Below are 19,136 nucleotides of genomic sequence, written 5' to 3'. Positions count from 1 at the left end.
AATTTCGCTAATTATTGGCCAAAGGAAGTCATCACGCAGAGGATAGGAAATACTTGTGTAGGTTGAGCTCAACGTTGAGCAGAGCATATTGTATTCATTCGAATTCTTTGACAAATTGCACAAGGAAATAGGGGCTTGGAGAGCAACAAAATAGGCTAAGGTTTGGCTTGAGTTAGCTTGTGAGCAGAGAGTTGATTATACTTTTGCGAGGGTTGTTCTAGTGAGAGAAAGCATTGTATTTTCATCTTAGATTTTTTATTAATGCAATAAATATAGTAGGGGTTTTGAGCTATGGCTTTCCCCGAATAAATATTGTGTTATGTGCCATTGATTTGTCTTATTCTTGTTCATATTATTTTCATCGATCTATTGGCTTCCGCTGGTTGAAAGTAGAAGTAGATTCTTGTATCTTGTTTTAGTAGATTACATGATCCAGGTGGATATTGGTGGCCACCTGCCAAGTCCACCTGGACCCCCACCATTGTCTTTCTCAGCATTTTCAGTTTCCTTAATTGTAGCACAACTTACTATTTTTAGCAGTTTTTCGGGTCCTGAACTTCCGGAGCCATTTTGAGGCCCTAAACGACGTTTTTTGGGGAATCCGGGGGCAACATGGGTCCATGGACCGATGTCGCCCGTTCCAACAATGGTAGTGCTCGGATAGATCTTTCTAACGAGCTATTGTACGCGTCAAACAGAGATCATATGCCAAAGTTACGACCCCGGGAAGTTGGTGTACCAATTTACCCCAAACGAGGCCCACAGTTTGGCGTTTCATCTCCTAGGGTTAGGTTTTGGAATGTTAAGGGTTTTCCATTGTTTCTCAACAATAAATAGGCCTTCGAGCCTCATTGTAACACAGTTCAGAGGCATGTAGCCAGCACATCTCTTCTCAGAGATAAGCTACCATCGCCCTAGCTGGTTTATTTCCATTTCTGGTTGTAAGCATATTTCAGTATTTTCCATTAATGAAATGAAGTATTATTTCCGCTGCATCTTTGTGTATATGGTTATCTCTGTAATTTGTTGCGTTCCTGTTTAAATCGGGATCAGTGGTATCAGAGCGGTCTGCTTTTTCTCTGTTTTTCTTTGCATGTCCCCAACAAGGTCGGGATATAAGGAGTTAGGGCTTGAACTGGTTGAACCTTTGCAAGACCAGCCTCGTAAATCCCGACGGCCTCCCATGGCGGATGAGAAGAAAGACGAGGGGGCAGGAGATCCCATCAAAATCTTGCTCGAAGAAGCCCTCGAGCGACAACGGAACGCGATGATGGACAACTTTGCCCAGATCCTTCAGCGGCTACCCAGAAGTGACGCATCGACTTCCAGCAGCTACTCTGGAAGCGCCACACCCTTTAAGGTACAAGTTAATTTTGAAATCCCCATATTCGAGGGTCAGATAGACGCAGATGCCATAGATAAATGGTTAAATCTGCTAGAGGGTTATTTTTCTGTTCATGAATTTTCGAGTCGGGAAAAGATTGTTTTTTCTCTTCTCAAAGCAGCCCCCCACGTCAAGGACTGGTGGGAAACCTACTGCGAGTAGAAGGATGAAAGTACTGGCTCACTATTTTCAGCCGCACCCACCTGGGATTCGTTCCGGGATGCCATCAAGGAGCAGTACTACCCTGTTGGAAGCTATGAGGATGAATACATAAAGTGGACCACGCTGCGGCAGGGAAGGGACCAAGACGTGCCAGAGTTCACCAATCTTTTCCATACCCTTCGCACAAAGTTGGGTATCAAGGATTCAGAGCAACATTTGATACTCAAATACTGTGGCTGCCTGCACAAGTACATCCAGGAAGAAATACAATTCCTAAACATCCCCTCGCTCGGTGCAGCATACCGATATGCCGTCAAGGTCGAGCAGAAGTTCAAACAAAAGAAACGAGACTTTGGATCTGCGAATCCAAAGTAGGGGAAAGGTGCCCCTAAACCACAGAAAAAAGGACAAAGCCAAGGCGGGACAGCCCAAGACAAGCAGCCAAAGCTGCAAGCAAAGAACAGCGCCGCGAAGCTGAGAAAGGACACTGGAAAATGGTGTGAGTTCCATAAGAGCTCCACTCACAACACAAGTGAGTGTCGAGCCAAGCAGTCACTGGTGGCTGAGCTAAAGGTTTCAGAATCAGATGCATGTTCCGACTCTGAGTCAGAACCCGATAAGAGGTATGAAAAAGGGAAGCAGATCATCGATGCCGATCCCAGCGCCACTGTTGCTACCACAAATATCCAGAAAAATGAACCCGAAGATATAGAGGAGGAGGAGCGTCTCTTCCACTCCCAGATGTGGGTAAAGGGCTCCTCGATACAGTTCATTGTTGATAGCGGGAGTCAAAAGAACCTCATTTTGGCAGAGGTCGTGAAGCGGTTGGGCTTACCGACCACAGCACATCCACAACCATACACCATTGGGTGGCTTCACCAAGGACGAGATCTTCGCGTGAGCCAGCAGTGTCGCCTTCCATACAACATCAAGCCCTTCACGGATGAGGTATTGTGTGACATTGCTCCCCTTGAAGTTTGTGATGTATTACTAGGACAACCATACTTGTGGAAGCGACATGCTGTGTATGAATCAAGGCCCCGTGCTGTTATTATTACATTGGGAAATAAGTTGTTCAGGATACCAGAGGTAGCACCACCTACCGCCATCTCTTTGATTACTGCAAAACAATGCAGTAAGATCATTTCCAAAACCAGAAAATTTGTTTTCCTGATGATACGCCCTCAAGGAAAGAAGAAGACAGTGGCCGCGGCCTCCAGGCGGGGTCCCTCTGCACGACAACTATAGATGGACAAGATTGTGGAGGAGTACGAGGACATTTTCACCTCCCCGGCAGGGGTTCCTCTACACTGTCAAGTCAAGCACTCCATCGATCTGACCCCAGGTGCGCCGCTACCCAATGGACCAAATTATCGGCGCTCCGTTCTGGAGAACAATGAAATCAAGAGGCAGATTCAGGAGCTCCTGCAGAAAGGTCACATCCGTCCGAGTTCATCGCCCTGTGGGAGCCCGATCGTGTTGGTACAGAAGAAGGATGGGACGTGGAGACTCTGTATTGACTATCGGGCGCTGAACAAGATCACTGTCCGTAATAGGTACCCGATCCCACGGATTGATGACCTCCTAGACCAACTAAATGGGGCGAAATATTTCAGCAAGATCGATCTGAAGTCAGGATATCACCAGGTACCAATCGAACCCTCTGATGTGTGGAAGACTGCCTTCAAATCCAAGGAGGGCCTCTTCGAATGGTTGGTTATGCCTTTCGGATTGACGAATGCTCCTGCAACCTTTATGAGGCTAATGGATGACATCTTGCGGCCATTCACCAACTCCTTTGTAGTAGTATACTTGGATGACATTCTGATCTTCAGCCAGAGTTGGGAAGAGCACCTCCACCACATCCGACAGGTTCTCCAAACACTGCGGCAACACAAGCTATGTGCCAATTTGGAGAAATGCACTTTTGGCATGACCCAGGTTCAGTATCTGGGATACATCATTGATGAACAGGGGGTGCATGTCGATCCAGCCAAGATCCAAGTCATTCGGGATTGGCCCTCTCCAACCACTCTAACAGAGCTCCGCAGCTTTCTAGGTCTTGCCAACTTCTACCGCAGGTTTGTGTTGGGGTTTTCTCATATTTCTTGGCCCTTGAGTCAAGTCACCAAGGGAGGGGCGAAAGCAAAGTTCTTTTGGTCTGAATCTCAACAGAAGGCATTCATGGAGTTGAAGGATCACCTCTGCACAACACCAGTGCTCGCGTTACCAGATTTACAACAACCATTTGAGGTCGAGACAGATGCCTCTGACTATGCTATTGGGGCAGTCCTTACTCAACATGGACATCCAGTGGCATATCACAGTGAAACACTTTCAGACACAGTCCGGAAGTACCCCACTTATGATAAAGAGATGTATTCCATTGTACAGGCCTACCGACAATGGAAGCATTACATTTTGGGGAAGGAAACGGTCATCCACACAGACCACCGACCCCTGCAGTTCATACAGACCCAAGGGAAATTGCAGAATGATCGCCATCAGAAGTGGTCTACATACCTGCAACAGTTCCACTTGAATATCAAGTATAAGAAGGGCAGCACCAATAATGTTGCAGATTGCCTCAGTCGACCACCGATCATGGCGTTAACCACCGTGCTCAACTCTTGTGGGCACGAGACTTCTGATTGGCCACTTCTCTACAAAAGCGACCCAGAATTCGGCCACACATACCAGACACTCTTGGAGGGTCGGCAGGTTGCAGATTTTCACCTCCAGGATGCCCTATTATGCCACCTCGGTCACCTTTGTGTTCCTTCAAGCGAGCGTGCCAAGATGATTTGGGAAGCACACTACAGTCGGGCTGCTGGGCATTTCGGGGTCGAGAAAACAGTGGCAGTACTGCAAAATTATTTCTATTGGCCGAATCTTTGACAGGATGTTGGGAAGTACATCAGATCATGTACTGCCTGTGCCATTGCCAAACCGACCATTAAGAAGCACGGCCTCTATACCCCGTTGCCTACCCCTAGTCGACCTTGGGAATCCATCTCCATGGATTACATGTCAGGCCTTCCTTCCACTAAGCATGGAAATGACTGTGTTTTTGTGGTCGTCGATAGGGTCTCGAAGATGGCCATTATGATGGCCTGCAAGAAGAATATCACAGCAGAAGCCACTTCCAAACTCTTCTTTGAACGAGTGTGGGTGCACTTTGGGATCCCACAGTCTATCATCTCAGATCGGGACAGTTGGTTTCTCAGCACATTTTGGTCCAGTCTCTGGTCAATGCTGGACACCAAACTCACGAAGTCCACAACCTTCCATCCTCAAACTGATGGCCAGACAGAGGTTGTCAATAGGATGATTGTACACATTCTGCGCATGTATAACTCAAAGCATCCACGCACATGGGACGAGAGCCTCCCCTATGTTCAGCACAGCTACAACCGAGCTCTTCACAGCTCCACTGGCCATAGCCCCTTTCGGGTGGGTTTGGGATTCCAGCCACTATGCCCCATTGATGTGGCCATGCCACTTGCAGCTACTCACATAAATTCAGCTCATGTCCAGTCCGAAACAGATAAGGCCACCAGCTTCATTGAGCGCATCCAACATATTCGCCAGCAGGTCCATGACATTCTTGAGAAATCAAATGCCAAGTACAAGCAGCGACATGATCAACATCGGGTGCCACACAAGTTTCAGGTGGGCGACAAAGTCTGGTTGCATTTGCAAAAGGAACGCCTTACTGGAGCCTATCGGAAATTGAGACCACTCCGATATGGTCCTTACACCATTACTAAGGCTATGGGAGACAATGCATTTGAGCTCAGCATTCCCCCATTCCTTGGCCTGCACCCAGTGTTCAATGTGGACCACCTTCGGCCATACTTTCCACCATTGCTAGACACATCCGACATTGCAGAACACCTCAAACCCACAGAATTAAATCCAGATTGCATGGAACAAGCTGCAACTGATCGGATCATGGACACACAGATTAAGAACACTCGCCAACAGAATATCCAGCTATATCGAGTTGTCAAAGCAGGCCAACTCCTTCAGCAGGGCAAGTGGCTCACCAGGGAACAAGTTTAGCAAAAGTTTCCTCATCTCATGGAGGAGCTCAACACAATGGGGACCATTGCTTCCTAAGGGGGGAGGAATGATCCAGGTGGATATTGGTGGCCACCTACCAAGTCCACCTGGACCCCCACCATTGTCTTTCTCAGCATTTTCAGTTTCCTTAATTGTAGCACAACTTACTATTTTTAGCATTTTTTCGGGTCCTGAACTTCCGGAGCCGTTTTGAGGCCCTAAACGACGTTTTTTGGGGAATCCGGGGGCAACATGGGTCCATGGAATGGACCGATGTTGCCTGTTCCAACAATGGTAGTGCTCGGATAGATCTTTCTAACGAGCTATTGTACGCGTCAAACGGAGATCATATGCCAAAGTTACGACCCCGGGAAGTTGGTGTACCAATTTACCCCAAACGGGGCCGACAGTTTGGCGTTTCATCTCCTAGGGTTAGGTTTTGGAATGTTAAGGGTTTTCCATTGTTTCTCAACAATAAATAGGCCTTCGAGCCTCCTTGTAACACAGTTCAGAGGCATGTATCCAACACATCTCTTCTCAGAGATAAGCTACCATCGCCCTAGCTGGTTTATTTCCATTTCTGCTTGTAAACATATTTCAGTATTTTCCATTAATGAAATGAAGTATTATTTCCGCTGCATCTTTGTGTATATGGTTATCTCTGTAATTTGTTGCGTTCCTGTTTAAATCCAGATCATTACACGAGCTTGTGAATCTACAGGAAAATTCTACAAAGGATAATTTACCACCAATTTGCAAGAATTGCAGTGTTGTGTGAACTCACAGTGCCCTTGCCTCCCTTTTGCAGCGAACCAAAATGAACATACCACAGATTCCGATAGAAATTAAGAAGAGATGAGCAATGTAGAATGAAAATTGAAGTTCAAATAACCTTCCACAACAGCCTGAAGTGGAGTTGATGGTGAAAAAATTGATTTGAAATCGTGGTGAGGAATGCGCAACATCTTTTGGAAAACACAGCGCTTGAGGAAAAGGAAACTAATTGTCCTCATGAATGTTGTACTCCTATTGAGGTCATAACCTATCATGAAAAGACATTTAAACTGACTCTACACAACCTCCAAATATGTGCCTAATTGCTCTCATGATTGTTTTGATGTAGACTTTCCCTCTAGACTTATGTGACTAAACTATGATAACCAATGTTTGATGACTAACTCTCTCATTACCTGACCTAGAATCTCTTATAATGAAAAATGATCCCTCGTGATTTCCAATTCAAATCATGACTTCTTATGACCTTACAATTTCGAATTATGGCAAAAATACTCTTTTTTAAGCTCCAAATATTCACAATGACACTTTGACAAATTTGACTTCTTTGTACAAAAAACCCCTTTAGACCATGACACTCATGAAACCAAGACTAATAATTGCAAAAGTGACCTCAAATGAAATAGAAGACAAAAGTGATTGGTATTCCTATATTATAGGACCCCTAACATTAGCTCCAATGAGGATGGCATCCTCCCTGTGATGTGCCAAGAACATCTTAGACTAGTAGCCTGATCCATTGGGCTAATCCCAAACCTACAACAAGCTCTGCCCTGAAACCACTACAATTGAAACCAAAATGGTAATCTATTCCAATCCTCAAACTGAACCAAATCCATTCTTCAAACTGAAACCTAAACTGTACATTGAAAACTTAAAACTCTGTTGCAAACTGAAACTAAAAAGAATGCTCAAGATGTTGAGATTATTCATCACACTCCTACTCTCTCTAATTGATCCACAAGTTTCTTTATTGAGTGAAGTCAAAAAGCCAGTGTAACCATGAAAGAAAATTGCTTGATGACTCAACTTTACTTTCATTTATTTCAAATAGAAATGAATTTTTTACAATTGGCAACTCAAAATTCAACTAAATTGATAATCATAATCCATAAATACAAGAAAATCCATCTTCCTTGATGACTGCAACAAATTGGAAAAAGGGTCTTGGAGATCATGAAGCCCTTTATTTGGTTGATCCTTCTCAAATTGCAATGAAACAATTTGTTCTTTTCTATCATCCATATTAGAGACAAGGTTTGTGTGTTCTTGCAGATCTTCAATTGAGGCAGCCACATCTTGAATAAAAAAAATGTCTACATCCCCAGGGTCTAGAAAAACCTTCTCTTCATTATCATATTGTAATTGTGGAGTATTGCTTCCATTATATAGCTCACTACTTTCATGAATAACACCTTCATCATCATTTAAAATGAGCTCACTGCTTTGAATTTCCATAGATACAATTTCAGAACTCAGAATTTGATAAGTTTATTCTCGGAATAAATACCAAGGAGATAAAAGGGTTGATGAAAAGTTTGATTGTTTATCTTATTCTTTCCCTTTGTGACCTAACATTTGATAAGATTGTTGCAAATTTTCTTCAAACTCAGAAGATGAATCATAACTTTCTAAATCAGGATGTTGATTTACTTCATTTTCAAGCAAGAGAAAAGCTACTATTTGCTAGAAGTTTTCTTGAAAGAGAAAATAATTTTGATTGTAAAAACCAGACTCTTGGCACAATTAAACATGACCTTTGCTAGAAACTAGGAAAGTTGCTAACAAAGTTCATAAAAAAATTCTTTGTATAGTGACAGTGAGTTGCATTCCTGTAATTCAATACACATTATAGGAACTATTAGGATCTTGACTATACATTTAGAATTTTGGAATAAGTAGAAAAGAAAGACTTATTTATAAATTGGCCCATGGTTTGATTATTATGAGGGATTAGAACTCCACTTCATTCAACATAATTCTTGATGCTTTTCATCAGAGGGGTTGTCAAAGTCCTATAAATATATTTTTCAACATTGTGTAACCTCCCTACAGATCTTGTTTATCACTTTAGTATCTAAAATTAATGTCAATGTTTAAAGGCATATGGATCGGTTCAAGTTATGTATCAAATATCATATCTAATAGAGAAACTAAAGACTATTTGCATTTTCCATGACTATAGGAAGTATTTCTCCAACAATAGAAAGATCGACAATAACATATGTACCCTATTTTAACCAAAAAAAGGTTAGAGGTCTATATGAATGCCATCAAGAAACAACCACCAACAAAATATAACATTGATAAAATATTGGTACTGAGACAATTTATTTTATTCAACTTTATCAAATTAGAATAACATTGAATAATTTATATATGATTATTTCTAAAAGTTCATATATCTACTTGCTTATCCAAAGTCTTAAAAAATATTAATATTCCTATGAATAATCAACATATTTTCATATCCAATCAACCATATCATCCATCCTCCCACAACATAATCTATGTCATCATCCCTTCTGATCATTCACTTGATGTGTTTATACTCATCATGATAACTATGAAATGACTTGAATACTATGACCCGTTTACACACATTAAGTGTCATTATTTTAAAACACCCACCAATCTTGACCCATACATAATGGTACTCAAACTTCAATAAGTACATTACAATGCTAAAACCTATATTTCCAATTATAATTCAATTGAGCTATAAGTTTTCATACTATAGTTACTAGAGGTAGCAAGAAATAGTACTCAGAGGACAACTAAAATAGAGCATGGCTATGAAATGAGTTGTGTGATATGAACTAGTCGAAGTTGAATGGTTGGAAGCATATCCTAGAATGTTATGAGATATTAAAAAAACTAGGTTGGTTATAGTTCATTTCTAGGTTCCAAGGGCACAACATGAAAATCACAAAAGCCTTTGTAGAATATTTTAATGGAGAAGCATAGGTTGGAAATTTGTATATACATGTTATAGAAACCTCATTATTAGTAATTACAAAAGTACCAACTATGGAGGGAGAAAGTTGGTTCAAAAAAAAAACATCAAATAAAAGGCATAGAACATGGGAAATTTTATGGATGGAAATTTATTTTAAAGTTTAGAAACGTTGGCGAATCTCACTAGTACATAATATGCAATTTGTAAAATGTTTGGCAATGTTTTTGTAAAAGTATTCAAAATTCTAATAAATTTATGTAGCCTCTATATAAAATTTTGGCAGCTTTTAAGGTAAAACAATTTTATGCTATAAAATTTGGGTGAATAATTTTTAGAAAAAATGGGAATTAACAAATTTTTTTTTTTAAAGCATGGAAAATTAGCCCAATTGCCAATATTACCCCCTAAAATTTTCTCTTGCATAGAATCCATTTCTAATCGACTCATGAGAAAATCTAGATTGGAATAGAGATATTTCTTGGGACCCAGTTAGTAAACCCACGGTGAGATATTATGTTCTTTATTAAAAAAAAAAAAAAAGTTGTGAGAGTTGATTTAACATGTTTTTCTTGTATCTCCTTCAACATCTCAAGGAAAAAGAAGATAATAAATATGTTATTTTGTTTGTTAAAAAGTGTAACTAAGATGACACAGGGAGGTTCAAAGAGGACCAAGGAATGTATGTAGAAATTTGTATCACCATGCTCTGATTAAGTTAATCATTTTGAATGATTTACCAAACATAGGAATAGAATGCGATAATAAAAAATGAGTTTAAGGAAGCGTAAATGAACTAGAGCCTTTGAAAAGTGAGGGTTTGAGCCTTGAAATTGAAGAGATATTTTAGATTAACTCATGATTCCAAAAACAAAATAGGCATTGGATTCCAAACTAAGGTCCCCAACTCAAAAGAGGTTTACCCAAATCATGAAAATGAAATTGAATGATGAGGGTTTTAAAATAGAAGACCCTCTCTTTGTAAATCCTCCAAGGAAGTCGAACATGTGCCATAATAATACAAACTTTGCACAAAGTCCCAAGGTTGATAATATGAGAAGAAGTTTTATAATTACTTGGAATCCTAAGAATATGAGGATGTTGGAACACCAACATCATATAACAAAATGCGCGTACCTTTTTCCTCTACTTCAAAACTTCATAGGAAGGAAAAGAAAATTTAAAAGTGAAAGAGAAAATCGAGGAAATACGGGTGCTAGAACCATATGTGAAAAGTGAAAGTAATTAGCTAAAGGAATAGGGCAATAAAATTAGGGAAGAAAATGCAAATTGAAAACTAGTCGAGGGACCTAGTCCTTAAGTGGCTTGAGGGGAAAAAAGACTACTCAAGAAAATAACAAGAAACCTCAGTTTCATTAAAATTTGAAAGACGTGTTTCTGAGGAGACAAATCCAACTTAGACATTCTTATTAGTGTGGTAGAAAAGTTTGGTTGAGATTCCTCTCCACACAAGTGTGTAATATAATCAATTTCACTTAAGAAGTGAAGGTATTTGTCATTTTGTAATTTTTGGAATATACATATATTTTTAATGATGGATAGAAATGAAGTCAAACAATTAATTTTGTTTGTATCTAAAAATATTCTAAAATTATATTTCCAAAATCTATAATTAGATTAAACTTAATTCCAAAAATATTTTAGAATTACATTTTAAAAATCTACAATTAAATTAATTCAAAACTCAACCAACACCCTAAAAAAATATTACGATTCCCTTGATACCTTCTCTATTCATGTAAGGTGTTATACATGTAACAAGTTTGAGCATGTAGAAAAAGAATGTAAGAACAAGTAGATTCCCTACAAAGAAAGAAACTAGACAAGAATGTTATTATCAAAAGACTTGAAAAAGATGAATCCACCGTCAATCCTCACATTAAACAGAAGGAAAAGGCACAAGTAAGTTGTCGCATTATTATGTGCACATTTGAAGAAGAAGATCAATGGTACATAGATAGCAGATGCTTTCATCACATGTCTAGAAATAAGAACAAATTCATCTCTCTCAAAAACAAGAGTGGTAAGGTTATTCTTGGAAATAAGTCACCTGCAAAGATGTTAGGACTGGGTAATACTTATCTTGATGTTAATAATATAGAAGTAGCTAATGTATTATTGGTTAAAGGGCTAAATAAGAACATTCTATGTGTAGGAAAAATAGATGATAAAGGGCATGTAATTATATTTACATCAACTGGATGCAAAATTATAGAAGAAGACACTAGAAAAATTATAGCAAAAGGATTCAAAAATGTAGAAAATTATATGTTTTAAAGAAAAATCCAGGAAGAAATAAGAATTCAAGTTCCTCCTCTTCAAATTAGTAGTATGGGAATTTAGTCCCCACAGTAGTCTATTATATCTAATGCCTATTTATGAAAGGACTATTAAAGTTTAGGTGGCGCAGATGGTAGCTTAATGATAATCAGGTCCACAGGATCAGTGGTGCACAATCTCAGGGGGGGCTATGCATTGATGATGATTTCATATGTTGTTTGATTATTCTTTTGTGGATGATTTGTGTTGCTTAAGTTGTTTTGTTCAGGAAAAGATGTGACATTTTCATGGGGAGCTTCTCATATACTTCCAATAGCTCATTGTTTCCACTATGGTTTTGACATTGGTTTCTTACAGACTATTGATTTGATGTGTTGATATATGAAGTGTTTATGACCTGTTAGCACTCTGTGATTTCCCTAGGTTGAGAAAGGAATCCCAGAGGTAACCACAAACTTCATTAGGCCAAAATCTAGCCCTTCTATCCTAGAGAGGGCTCTCTCACTTAGGTTTCTCAACAAATAGGATATTAGGCTAGGTAATAAGTTCAACAGAGTTTTATTGTTAGAGGTTTGTTGATGAGAAAAATGGCACATCCATTGGGCATGGAGTCATGTCAAATCAGATTTTGTCTAGTGAGATGATGGAAAAATAGAGGGTTTTCTCCACAAGGCCAAGGTAGGCAACTTTGGTGTTGGATTTAGATCAAATTTTTGTAGGAGGTGAATGTAGAAAGGGTAAAATACAAACAAATTAGAGCATAAAATCATGGATGAATTCTAATGTGATTATTTACGCTAAAAACATTGATAACTTGGCAAACTAAAATAGAGCATTCATTAAAGATGAATTCTGAATTAATCATTTGGTTTTCCAAGCAAGAAGATGCACATTAAAGAGATGTAAACACATAGATAACTTACAAGACCAAAGGAGCACAAAACCACCAAAATTCTGACTCAAGAATCCTTGCAAATTCCACCTTTGTATTTCATTCATTCACTAGCAAAAAGTTTTCAAAAATATAGTGCACAAAGTCTTTCCTCTAATCTCAACCAACAGAACCACTTACAAAGATTTATATCTCTCTATATACATCATTAGGTTCATTCTCCCACTCTAGGTGGTCGAATTCATTGAAAGAAACCAACTTCTAACAAAAAAAATTCAAAATTTAGCTCATATGCTTAAAAATAGGGGTAGTTTCACCTACTACCAATCACTGCCTAATACATCATTGACTTGGAATATTTGTAATTAAACCTTAAATACATCTTCTAAAATAATATGCCACCTATCCACAATGATCTAACTACTTCTAGGAGCCAAAATTTGAATTTTGAAGCAAAATGGAGCTGACTGTCCAGACTCGCAGCACATTTACCAGACTCGCAATGCATTGAAGTGGCTTTATGTTCTGTATGGTTACAACACATTTCTGTCCAAACGAAGAAAATGGGTATGCTTCAAATAATCCTGTGATGGTGTTAGAACTCCTAAACAAGATTCAAAACTGTTGCAAACATCCCTTTGACATGTTCCCCACTTTCGCAATGCACTGTCTATTTTCACTGAATTTATGAAAAAATAGGGGTTAAAAACTAGCTCATAGATCCTAAATCCTGACATATTTTACAAAATAAAAGGAGGTTGTTGTATATGAGAGTGTCCTTGAGAGAAATGTCTCTCAGTTTCCAAACATTATTCTCCATCTATTCACAATATGCACCTAAACATCATAACTTAAACAGGAAATGACAAAACCTAAAACATAGGCACTAAATATATGGCATTTGAATTTTCCAATATATAACACCTGTGAAAAAACTGAAGGAGGTTTGTGTTTTTTGGCCTGTTATTGGAAAAAACCTCTTTGAAGTTTTCGAAATTATTTTCCATTTGGTCATAAAATGCTTTTGGAAATGATTACAAAAACCATAAAAGAGCACAGCAAACTATCAACTTCCACAACACCTGTTAACTTTCATAGTACTTTCAAAATTTTGAGCGTATAATGGCTTCCTATTATATAGATTGCTAGAGGAAACAACTAGGTGTTGTGACATCCTTTTTACATCCCTAAAGACAACAAAAAACCTCAAAATTGGGTCATCTCCTCATCATAAAAGACTATACAAAATGTGCAGCATGCCCTTGCAACAAATTACCAAAAAATGTGATGATTATGATTTGGCTCTCTTTGCTGGTCTTGAACAAATTTGGAATCTCATGCATGCAAATTACAATTTCTTACAGTCAAGGAACAAAGAGTGAGTTGGTTTTTCACTTGTGAAGGAGAATTGACCACCAATTTGCAAGAATTGCAGCGTTGTGTGAACTTGCAGTGCCCCTTTCCCTGTTTTGCAACGAACCAAAATGAACATACCATGGCTTTTGATAGAAATGAAGAAGAGCTTAGCAATGTAGAATGAAATTTTAAGTTCAAATAACCTTCCACAACACCCTGAAGTGGAGTTGATGGTGAAAAACTTGATTTGAAATCGTGGTGAGGAATGCGCAACATCTTTTGGAAAACACAATGTTTGAGGAAAAGGAAACTAATTGTCCTCATGACTATTGTACTCCTATTGAGGTCATAACATGTCATGAAAATACATTTAAACTGACTCTACACAACCTCCAAATATGTTCCTAATCACTCTCATGATTGTTTTGATGTAGACTTGCCCTCTAGACTTAGGTGACTAAACTATGATAACCAAAGTTTGATGACTAACTTATGATGACTAATTCTCTCATGACATGACCTAGACTCTCTTATAATGACAAATGATCCCTCATGATTTCCAATTCAAATCATGACTTCTTATGACCTTACAATTTCGAATTATGGCAAAAAGACTCTTTTTTAAGCTCAAAATATTCACAATGACACTTTGACAAATTTGACTTCTTTGTACAAAAAACCCCTTTAGACCATGACACTCATGAAACCAAGACTAATAATTGCAAAAATGACCTCAAATGAAATAGTAAGACAAAAATGATTGGGATTCCTATATTATAAGACCCTAACATTGGCTCTAATGGGGATGACATCCTCCTTGTGAGGTGCCAAGAACATCATAGACTAGTAGCTTGATCCATTGGGCTAATCCAAAACTTGCAACATTCTCTGCCCTGAAACCATTGCAATTGAAACCAAACCGGTAATCTATTCTAATCCTCAAACTTAACAAAATCCATTCTTCAAATAGAAACCTGAACTGTACATTGAAAGCTAAAAACTTTGTTGCAAACTGAAACTAAAAAGAATGCTAAAGGTGTTGAGCTTATTCATCACACACCTACTCACTCTAATTGATCCACAAGTTTCTTTATCAAGTGAAGGCAAAAACCAGCGTAACCATGAAAGAAAATGGTTTGATGACTAGACTTTGCTTTCATTTATTTCAAATAGAAAGGAAATTTTTACAATTCACAACTCAAAATTGATCAACTAAAATTGATAATCATAATCCATAAGTCCAAGAAAATCCATCTTCCTTGATGACTGCAACAAATTGGAAAAAAGGGTCTTGGAGATCATGAAGTCCTTCATTTGGTTGATCCTTCTCAAATTCCAATGTAACAATTTCTTCTTTCATATGATCCAGATTAGGGACAAGGTTTGTGTGTTCTTGCAGATCTTCAATTGAGGCAACCACATCTTGAATAACAAAAATGTCTACATCCACGGGGTCTAGAACAACCTGCTCTTCATTATCCTCTTGTAATTGTGGAGTATTGTTGCCATTATCTAGCTCACTGCTTTCATGAATAACACCTTCATCATCATTTAAAATGAGCTCACTGTTTTTAAATTTCCATACATACAATTTCAGAACTCATAATTTGATAATTTTCTTCTCGAAATAAAGACCGAGGAGATAAAAGGGTTGATGAAAATTTTGATTGTTTATCCTGTTCTTTCCCTTGGTGACTTAACATTTGACAAGACTGCTGCAAATTTTCTTCAAACTCAGAAGATGAATCATAACTTTCTACATCAGGATGTTGATTTACTTCATTTTCAGGCAAGAGAAAAGCTACTATTTGCTGGAAGTTTTCTTGAATATGATGGCATCTAGTTTCTACTTCTTCTTCCTGATGGTTAAAAGGGTTCTCATGAATAGCCTCTATAATCTCATCATCCATAAATTGATCATCTTCATAAAAAATTCCAAATGCTCAATAAAATTGTCAAAATGTGTGCAACAGTCTTTGACCAGCAACAAGAAAGGATGATGTTCTTTATATCTTTCATAAAATACTGTATGAAAATCTCTAAGAGAATATAAACAAGAATTTGGCAAGATTTCATACCATGATTGTGCATTTCCCTCCAAGGATACCACGAACATCTTCATGAGACAATCTTCATGAAAAACAACCTTTATCTTACGCACATGCATGTGAAACTTAATTAAATGAAGAGAAACATCATCTCTTTCTTGATATTTGAATCTCGGTAAATAAGTCTATCAATCTATACAAGGGATGCAATTTTGAGATCCTGTAATATGAATGTGATGCATAGGAGCATACCTTTAATATTTTTTATCCATATTGAGCCAATAGAATCCCGAGTGAAACCTTGATATGTGGATCCTGCTGTTGTTGGGTTGTGTTATATTCTTTCCACGACTAGCCCATGTAGTTAACCGGGGGGTTAGGGGGGGGGGGGCGGAGCACCCCCTTCGTTGCGTTGATTGTGTAGCGAGGGGGGGTCACTGGGGGTTTGAGGTGTACCCGTAACCCCACTTTATGGGGTTCGGGGCAGCGCCCCGGAAAATTTTGGTTTTGGACCCTATGTTAGGTTGGGCAGACCCACCTATGGTTTTGTGCATGATTTTCACACATGTTTTTTTGGACGCGATGGTTTTCGGTCCATGGTATTGGACACAGTGGTTTTTCGGTCCATGGTATTGGATGCTTCGGCATGTATAAATATGTATTATAACATTGAAAGGAACATAATGAAAAATCAAGCTGGTAGTCCCGGTTATGGGATTCAGGGGAAAATATCTGTGTATATGTGTTTTATGTGTTATGCTCTCACATTGTTTATTTTCTATGTTTTATAATTCGTATGCAGGTAATTTCTGTACAGGGTTAAAACCTACATTTGGTATCAGAGCATATTTGGCTTCAAGGGGACGCCTTTGTTGCTGAGGGGTTTCGCTCGAGCCTGTGGTAGACCCTGTTCAGTGGGAGATGTACGAGATCGATTCTGGTGGTGAAAGAAGATAACGAGCAGTGGAAAGATAGAGATCGAGAAATTTAATGGTCAGAGTTTTTAGTTGTGGAAACTCAATATGGAGGATCTATTGGTGGATAAAGATCAGTGGATCGTGGTAGATCCAGGTACTAAACCAATGGGAGTGTCTGATGAAGAACGGAAGAAGTTGGATCGGAAGGCAAAGAGCACAATATGATTGTGTGTCTCAGATTCTATATTGTTGAATGTATCAGGGGAAGCTACATCAAAGGCTTTGTGGGACAAGTTAGGGACTTTGTACCAATCTAAGTCTCTGGTGAATAAACTGTTCCTGCGAAAAACACTGTATAACCTGAGGATGAAAGATGGAGACTCGGTGACAAAGCATCTAAACACATTTAATACTGTGGTAAGTCAGTTAGCATTTGTTGATATTAAAATTTAAGATGAAGATAAGTGCATCAGTTTGTTGTGTTCTCTACCAGATTCATGGGATAGTCTGGTTATTGCAATAGGTAGCAATGCAACTGCCTTGCAGTTTGATGAAATAGTATCAGCCTTACTGATGGAGGAGATGAGACAAAAAAATATGGAGAGCCAAAATAGTTATGCCTTGTCTGTACGAGGATGGTCCCAGAACAGAAACAAAAATAAGTCATCGAGTGGGAGATCTAAATCTAGAGGGAGATCTAAATCTCCAGGAAATCCTGTAAAGGTGGTGTGTTGGAAATGTGGAAAGGAAGACCACTTCAAAAGGGACTATAAATCTAAAGCTCCTGACAAAGGAAAGGGATCTGATGAGGCTCCATCTGCAGAGACGAAAACCACTTCAGATGAAGGTGGTGATGTGTACTTGGCTTCTTCAAGTACACATGTAGATCATGAGGCATGGTTGATTGACTCAGGTGCATCCTTTCACTTCACTCCCCATAGAGAGTGGTTCTGCGAGTATGAGAAATATGATGGTGGTGATGTCTTCTTGGGGGATGGCAGGAAGGCTAGAATCATTGGTCGCAGAAAAGTAAATTTGAAGTTGCAAGGTGGAAGGGTTAGAACGCTTCTAGGTGTTCGACATATTCCTGCATTAGCCAGAAATCTGATTTTTGTAAGCAAGCTGGATGATGCAGGTTTAAAAACAGTGTTCGAGAAGGATACCTACAAAATGGTTCGGGGAGCACTGGTATTGATGCAGGTAGTTTGGATTGGAACTCTGTACAAGCTGCAAGGTAGCACTATTATTGATAGGTGCAATAGTTCTATGGTTCCTGAAAGTGGAGCAGAAAATCTAGTGGTCTCTGGAAAGAAGACTGTGCTGTGGCATCAAAGGCTTGGACATATTGGAGAGAAGGGCCTTCGAATACTTCATGGTAAAGGTATGGTAGAAGGTATGAGTAATAGCTCTCTGGATTTTGTTTTCTGTGAAAATTGTGTATATGGGAAGCAGAATCGAGTGAGTTTCCCCTCTGGTGGTAAGAGGGCGAAACATATATTAAAGCTTGTGCACAGTGATGTGTTTGGACCTGTGAAGTTTCCATCACTGGGTAAGTCTGTGTACTATGTATCATTTATAGATGACTTCTCAAGGAATACATGGATATATTTCCTTAAGAAGAAATCTGAAGTCTTCGACAGGTTTAAAGAATTTAAGGCTCTAGTGGCAAAACCAGAAAAAGAAGAAGATAAAGGTGCTGAGGACAGATAATGGTGGAGAGTTTTGCAATAAGGAATTTGAAGAATTCTACAAGAAGTGTGGTATGGCATGGCAGAAGACTACTCCATATACACCTCAGCAAAATGGAGTTGCAGAAAGAATGAACAAGACGTTGATGGAAAGGGCAAGAAGCATGCTCAGTGGTGCCGGGTTAGGATAGGAATTCTGGGCAGAGGTGGTGGAGACAGCATGTTACCTAGTCAACAGGTCACCTTCATCAGCGTTGGAGGATAAGACTCCACAAGAGGTATGGACTAGTAAGAAACCCTCTCTTTCACATCTGAGGGTATTTGGATGTGATGCATATGTACATGTTCCAAAGGAGAAATGAACCAAGTTGGATAGTAAATCTGAAAAGTGCAGCTTTATTGTGAATAAGGATGGTTTAAAGGGTTATAAGCTTTGGAACACAGTCACACAGAAGGTTGTGTATAGCCGAGATGTGGTGTTCATAGAGGTAAAAGATGTTGTTCAGATTATCTTCTGGATACATCACATAAGGATTATTCTTCTTCGACGTTTCGAACCAGCAACGGTGGTT

Source organism: Pinus tabuliformis, chromosome 9, assembly GCF_031772625.1.
Source record: "Pinus tabuliformis cultivar Carrire ecotype Pingquan chromosome 9, CPIR1, whole genome shotgun sequence".
In the NCBI taxonomy this organism is placed as follows: domain Eukaryota; kingdom Viridiplantae; phylum Streptophyta; class Pinopsida; order Pinales; family Pinaceae; genus Pinus; species Pinus tabuliformis.
The sequence above is the reverse complement of the archived record's forward strand: the minus strand, read 5'-3'. Positions refer to the sequence as shown.